At 31.7% G+C, this 7,402-nt stretch overlaps 1 long non-coding RNA gene across 1 annotated transcript; it reads left to right on the plus strand.

The window, feature by feature from the left end:
* Positions 1 to 613: 613 nt before the first annotated feature.
* Positions 614 to 2,945, plus strand: LOC122602170. Its single transcript, XR_006324169.1, has 3 exons — positions 614 to 1,027; positions 1,780 to 1,839; positions 2,726 to 2,945. It is a non-coding gene; the product is annotated as an uncharacterized LOC122602170 (long non-coding RNA).
* Positions 2,946 to 7,402: the final 4,457 nt, after the last annotated feature.

The following is a 7,402-nucleotide window of genomic DNA, read 5'->3' on the forward strand; positions in this document are numbered from 1 at the left end:
CAGTGTTAATATTGCGGTATTTCTGGTATTTTCAAAAAAGAAAATTTGAAATTTTTTTATAATTGTTTTTATGATACTTTATTGCTATTTTTGGTTATTTGTGAACTTTAAACTTATATTTTGTTATGAAAAACCTATTTGGTATTATTTTTGAGTGGATTATATGTAACATCCTAAATTTTTTGTCGATTATATTGACTTTGTCTTTATTTAACTTTAACTTGCTCTGTTAAGTTGTTAATTATATATGGTTTAATGTAGCTATTAAATATTTAGATAATTATATGTGTAACTACGTGTGCAGCGAATAAATAGATTGCTACTTGTTACCGTACTTGAACAAACCCAAAATTAATTCAATTCGTAGTTAAGTTTGATTAAAGGTTGTATTGTCTGGAAATGATAAACAAAGGCCTTTTACTATTAATTGGGTTTATATAATAAGTTATCCAGCATTATATTGGAGTGTCTTAACTTTGGGCTAGGTAGTCGCAGCAGGCGTGAAAACAATAAAATAAAATAAAATAATATTAATAATAAATAAGGAATGGAGGAAAAACGTTTGAAAGGAGGCCACATTATTATTGTTTTCAATTAAACGAGAGGACCCAAAGTAAAAGATAATAAAATAACTAAAAGAAACCCTTATAGGGGAGGTCGTATTTTGTCGAAGGGAGAGGAGCCGCCACAAAGATGAAAGAAACTTGAGGAGGTGGTATTGAGCCGCTAAATATATATAGATATATAAATATACAATAGATCTTATTCATCAACATACAGTTTTTCGTGTAGTCGTGATTCGGGAAAAGAAAGAAAATAAACCTTCTTCTTGTACCTTGATTTCTATTATAGCTTTAGCAATAGTAATAATAATAATAATACGACAACTAATTAGAAAAAGGGGGATCGATGACGCAATTTCACTTTTTATGGTTTCGCTATTGTGTGATGGGATGGATCAAATCGAGATGATAAGCAGCCAAGTTTTGATGGAGTTTCGATTGTGTGGTCGATAAACGATTTCGAGGTCAGTTTCATTATAAGTGTAACTCTTTCGTAGTTTTAATTGAAATAGAGATGTTATTAGTATTAACATTGGGGAAGAGGGACTAGGGTATGGTCGAGTGTCTGTGCGAGTATTGTGATTTAGAATTTCATATTGATGTTTGCGCATGTACATATATTTATCGGAGAAGATAAGGCGAATAGATTTTGTTTTAATCTAATGATGAGTTTAAAATTAAATGAGAGGTTTTGAAGTCTTCGAATGGAAATTTTTAGAATGAGGAACGAGGTAATGGTTGTTTAAATATGCGGTAAAAGAAACTTCAAGTGAGGTCACATAATGAGGAAGACATTGCATATTGGTGTTCTATAAAAATTGAAATTCATGACAGTATATATATATATATATATAATCATGGAGCCATGGAGGTAGTTCAACAAGTCATGTAATATGGGATACGATAAAGGAAATTAATTGGCTAATGATGTCATATTTTTAATTAACCATGAATAATGGTGACTAGAAGAATTCATGGTCATACGTGCTATATCATATTGTATAGTAGTCTTTTAGTTTAAATACTATATTGGTCCTATCATGTCTAGCATATAAACATAATATGTACTGTTTGTACGTAAACTTAAGGATTATGGTAGTAATTGGCGTAATCGTATGACATGGGGGATTCCTCTTATAATCTAGACCACACGTATATATGAAGTTGAGTTGTTGTCGTTATTAATATTAGTATCTTTATATATATGATTGTTTAGGTATTCAGGCATTCGAGAAGTAAGGAGTTAAGTTTTGTTATTACTACTATCCACGATGAGGTAAGATAACATATTTTTGTCACGTTGGGGGACACAATAAAATATGGTTTTGATAAAATCTCTTTTATGTTCTTATAATTATCTCATGCATATGTTGGGTATGGGATATATGTGGGAGATTTATTGGGTGTTATTAAAGCATGCTTGGGTAGAAATGATTTAATGTTGTATTGTTGATATATGTAGCTTGTTGTTTGTGTGGTAAACGATTTATGTGGACTTGTACACATAGTACACTAGACATGATTTAAGTTGTCATGTCACGTGCGCGTTTAAGGGCCCTAAAATATTATGTAGATATTGGTGTGATATTTAATATATCTTTTGGTGAAAGTCTCGAGCATTGGTGTAAGAGTTAAGCTTAACCCACATGATGTCTATTTAGGTGGAGTGTGCTATGGCGTCACTTGGGACACTGATCATGTTCTCTTGTGAATACAACCTGGTGTTTAGAGTATTTCGGGTGTCGTGGTTGACCACCTGGTGTTAACGGATTACTCATGGATTTGGTTATGCCTATCCATAACGACATAGATGGACCACCGTAAGGTCTACCCATCAAGTCGGGTGTGGGGATCCATATTTGGCTATTTAGCCGCCTTACACAACCTTTCTATGTAGTTTATTATGGCATAACCTTTTGGTGATTTATGTAGCTTAAGCAATTATGTGGATATTGGTGATTATGGAGGATTGCTAGGCACATTATAGGATTTGATAATCCTTATTATGCAGTTTATGTTTTTTTGTTATTTGTGCTTTTATATATGCATGAGTTGATTTATTAAAGTGTTTTAATTAGCAATCCTTTTATTTATACTAACCTGTTATCTTACTCAGCTTTAATAGCTGACACTTGTTTTGTGAAAATGTATTGTGCCCTCAGGTTAGGCATTGATCAGTGGCTAGTAGCTTGCTTGTGAGATGGGTAGCTATTATTGGAGCTTTTGGACGTTGGCTTTAGTTACCCATAGTTGCACTATTTAAGTAGACTTATTTATTTAGCCCCTTTGGCTTTTATTACGTTGACTGTCTTTGTTGAGGTTGATTGTGGATTTCATTTACATTATTGTGATTATACTGGTTGGTAACACCTTTTTAAGACATTTATTATGTTTTATTGGTTCCGTTAGGAATCAATTGGGATTTTTAAAAGTCGCTTCCGCATTTTATAAACGGTCATATTTAAAGTTGAAAATTTTTTGAAATCCATATTTTTATAAAGCAGGGTGTTACATTATAAGTGCATTTTGACTATTTTCGTTAAATTATAACAAGTTTTGGAAAATTTCTATGAAAGAAAAAAATAAATCAAATTAAAAAATGTCGTACCGGCCGGTATTTCCGGTAATACCGATAATACCAGAAATTTTTCCACACCAGTATGAATAAAATACCAGTTTTTAAGACATTGAATTAAATAGGAATTCACCTTTCAAAATAAAAAAAAATAAAATAAACATTAATAATAAACATTAGGTACCATTTAAGTAATTAAGAAACATTAGGTATGAAACCAACAATATCGTGCAAACGTTAGGTACCATTTTAGTAATTAAGAAACGCGATATTACATCTTTACCCCTCGCATGCAAGTCATGTGGATGGGTTTTTAACGGCCACGTGACGGCGTTAGCTTCCAGTATGGTCTGAGTGGAGATTTGCATACGTTGAGTATGATCAGTGTAATTTCGAAAGAAAAGGTATGAAACCAGTAATATAGCGCAAACGTTAGGTACCATTTTAGTAATTAACTTTATATTTTATGTGTAATTTTGCTTTCTCTCCAAGTACTAACAATGTTTCAAGCACCATACTATATCTTATGTGAAATTTTGCATTCCTTCCAAGTAGTAATAATGTTCGGAGGGAATGCAAAATTTCACATAAAATATACTGTGGTGCGTGGAACATTGTTAGTACTTGGAGGGAATGCAAATTATACATAAAATATATTTTGGTGTTTGTATTTTATTGGCATTTTATGGGAATTACATATAGTTGTATAATATATGATGTTCTTTAATATTTTAAATAGGAAAAGCATGTTATATTGCAATCTCTCGTTTGCTTATGGGAAAGATATCAAAATAGGAAATCAGGATCTTACTTTACTTGGTTTTATACACATTGGTTTGGTCATTACAAATTTTGAGTTTTTTAGTGACTGAAACTTCAGTCACTAATTCTTATGAGCCTTCCAGTGACCGATAATTTGAGTCATAATAGACTTATAGCGATGGTTCTTTTAGTGACACTTATTTTTTCAAAAAGAGAAGGTCAAAATTGATTTAGTGACCTTTTAAACACTTTTAGTGACTGTTTTCTTCAGACAAAAAAGTCATTTATTTTGTAGTGTCACAAGTATTCTCTTTGGTCTTAGAGTGTGAGCATATATCTATGTCATACTCAATCAAGTGTGCAAGCTTGTTCAAATTATGTCACATCAGGGAATCTAGATATTTGTCATATGCATGGACCATTAACCATCGTTCTATGCGATTCATTTCACCCATGCGATATACCTTTCACATGTTGGTTGTAGGATCAGTTCCTGCCTTTGTTTTTGCTCTTATACGCTCGGCTGTCTTATTTTAATAGTCCTATTTTGATTGATTAAATCTTTTTCTTCCGACTTTGACCGTAAATATCTTTATTTGTGTTATATATTAGTTGATAAAAGTTATATCAATGAAAAGTACTTCTAAAACTCCAATTCATATATATTAAATCAAATATTATATAATACAAAATAAAATATTTACGGTCAAAGTTGAAAGTATAAGACTTTAAAAGTAAAACTAGGACACTTAATATGGGACGGAGAGAGTATATACAGTATATGATTGGTTAACTAGACAATGACAATTAGTTGTAAGGATTGACACATATACTGTATGTGGTCATTTTCGTTATAGGGAATAGTAGGTTTTTTGCTTAGATGACAGTTTTTGGTAATTTTAATGTTTTTAGATATATTGACATTTAAATCTATATTTTATAGTGCTCATGTGGCACTTTAATTGCCACATCATCATTTGTTTACGTGGACATTTGCTTCTTTTTTTATCAATTTAAAATAGCGAATAAAAAAGCTAAATACAAGATTAGAACTTATGACCTCTAACTTTTTATATTATGCACAAACCACTTGATCTAATTTAATATTTGTTTATTTTTTGCAAAAATTATGTGTAGATATTCATGTATGAGACGAGTCAAAAACTCATGGAACAACACAAAAATTTTCAACTTGAAATTGACCAACTCATGTCAGAGAACAAAAAGCTTAAATCTGCTAATGATCTCATTTTGTCAAACTTGGAAAGTCTTCAAAAAGTAAATGATCATTTGTAATCAAAGATTTTTAAATCAACTAATGAGTTGGACAATTCTCCCAAAGAGTTCAATAAAATTGTTTTAGGCACTCAATCAAAAGAACTTGTTTTACAACAAAAGATTTCCAAGCTTAACCATGAGTTGCAAAAGAAGTCTGACATTTTTGTATGCAAAGAGCAAAGATTTTCAAAAATCATCAAATAGCAACAAGATTACATTTCATCTTTGGAATCCAAACATTTTGAGAAAGATACTCTTGTTTCGAAATTGAAATCTAATGTGTCAACAATCTCTTTCTCTGATTTAACTGCTTCGGTTACAAATTAGCTTGAAAAGATGGAGAACCAAATTGCATCTTTTAAATCAAAATCGTTGGACACAAAGCATGGAAAACCCATGAAACAATCGAGTAATTCTACGATTCCAAAGATTGAGATGTCAAAATGTTTTCCAAAATCTGATTCAACCAAACCAAAAGTTCTTGTTCCAAAGAGGGTTTACACGGGTAAATCTTCAAAACCTTTTGAGAGAAAAGTGTCTCATTTTACTAATTACTCCTTGCAAATGGGTAAGAAGTACTCTAAGAAACCTATTTTTGATGGAACAACTACTTTTGTGTCTTTTCTATCATTCGAGGATAACTCAATGCACATTTCTCAAGCCAAATCTCAATTGACTAAATCTAAATGGAAACCGATTTCAAAAGATAAGTCAGTTGAGTCAAAATATTTCAAATATTCATTTTCTGAACCTTTTGATCTTGTACCAAAACCTGTGAAAACTGTTGTGCAAAAAGTGAATGATTTTGTTTCGAAAAATCATTTTTCAACTCAATCTCAAAATATTGCTTCTCTTTCCAAGAAATCGAATGATTTTTCACGTTTGCTTCCATGAAAAATCTTTTCAACTAAAACAACGAGTTTTAGTTCTCCGTGGAATGCAACTTCTATTCATCAAATCGATGAGACTTATATTTGGTCTTTCAACAAGTCAAAAACCATTGGACCCAATCTCAAATGGGTTCCAAAGGTGATTTCCAAATGTTTTGATGAAAAGTGACTTATGCACACTTCAGTGTATAACCCGTCCCAAAACTGTTTTTATTATTGCATCTTTAGAAAAATACAAAAAGATTATTCTTTTTCTTATTTTTGAAAAAAAAACCCCAAAAAGATTTAATCTTTTCGTTTTTTTGTACTTTGTCTTTTAGTTTCTCACAAAGTATTATGATGAGATGCAAGGCATCGAACGCCATTGTGTACTACCTTTGTAGTCTCATTTTTAATATTTGTGAGCAACTTTCAACCCTTTTACTCACCCTTTGTATGCAAAAACTTTGTTCAAATTATGCATATATTTAGGGAGAGTTTGTTTATTAAACCAAAACTTCCAAGTGTTCAAACTCATCTGCATTTTTCAAACACTTTGGATGATTTTTAAACCATTTTCGATCATCTTTTCGATGTTAGATTTGCCATGAGAGTTTAGGTCACTCATAAATACTCCATGATCTTGTCATCGCCGATGAGATCTGACCCCGGAGTTGAAATCTCAATTTACATTGTGAGGGTATATGAGTGTGATGATGTTTGAGCAAATAGGGCATGAGGGAGTAGTCGAAAAGTAAGAGGTTATAGTAAAATGATGATGTGAGAAAGGGCTAAAAGAAATGAAGCCCTCCCCAAAATTCTCAAAAAGTCGGGTCAACACGTTTCTATCAGATTTCATTTGTTGATTTCTCGATATTGAAGAAGACTTCATGGACCCAGTGAAGCAATGCACATCTGTTCGTAACCACTCAATTGTTTCTTAACAAATACTTGTTTTATTCTCACGGAGATTTTCACATTTCTATTGACTCTTCATTTGGAAGATGTTGATATTGATAAAGGGAGACACTCTGCTTCGGTTCCTGACTTCATTTGATCACTTATTGAGTCTAGAGCGTACTTGAAATATATTTCTTTGACTAAACACATCGAGTCTTTATATGTCTTTGTGACATTGCATATCTTTGTGATATTGTTGGAACATTCGTAGTTATACTATTTTTATGATATTCCACGACGATCGAATGTAAATTCTACCAATGCTAACATCTTTTCCAACGTTGAATGTAGGTCTCACATTTTCATGTTATGAATTTGTTGAGTTAACGAGAAGTCTATGTGACCTCAGATTTATTTTCCCAAAAGTCTTTGAGGATAGTAAGACATAGTTATCG

This window comes from Erigeron canadensis, chromosome 5 (assembly GCF_010389155.1).
Source record: "Erigeron canadensis isolate Cc75 chromosome 5, C_canadensis_v1, whole genome shotgun sequence".
Taxonomy (NCBI): domain Eukaryota; kingdom Viridiplantae; phylum Streptophyta; class Magnoliopsida; order Asterales; family Asteraceae; genus Erigeron; species Erigeron canadensis.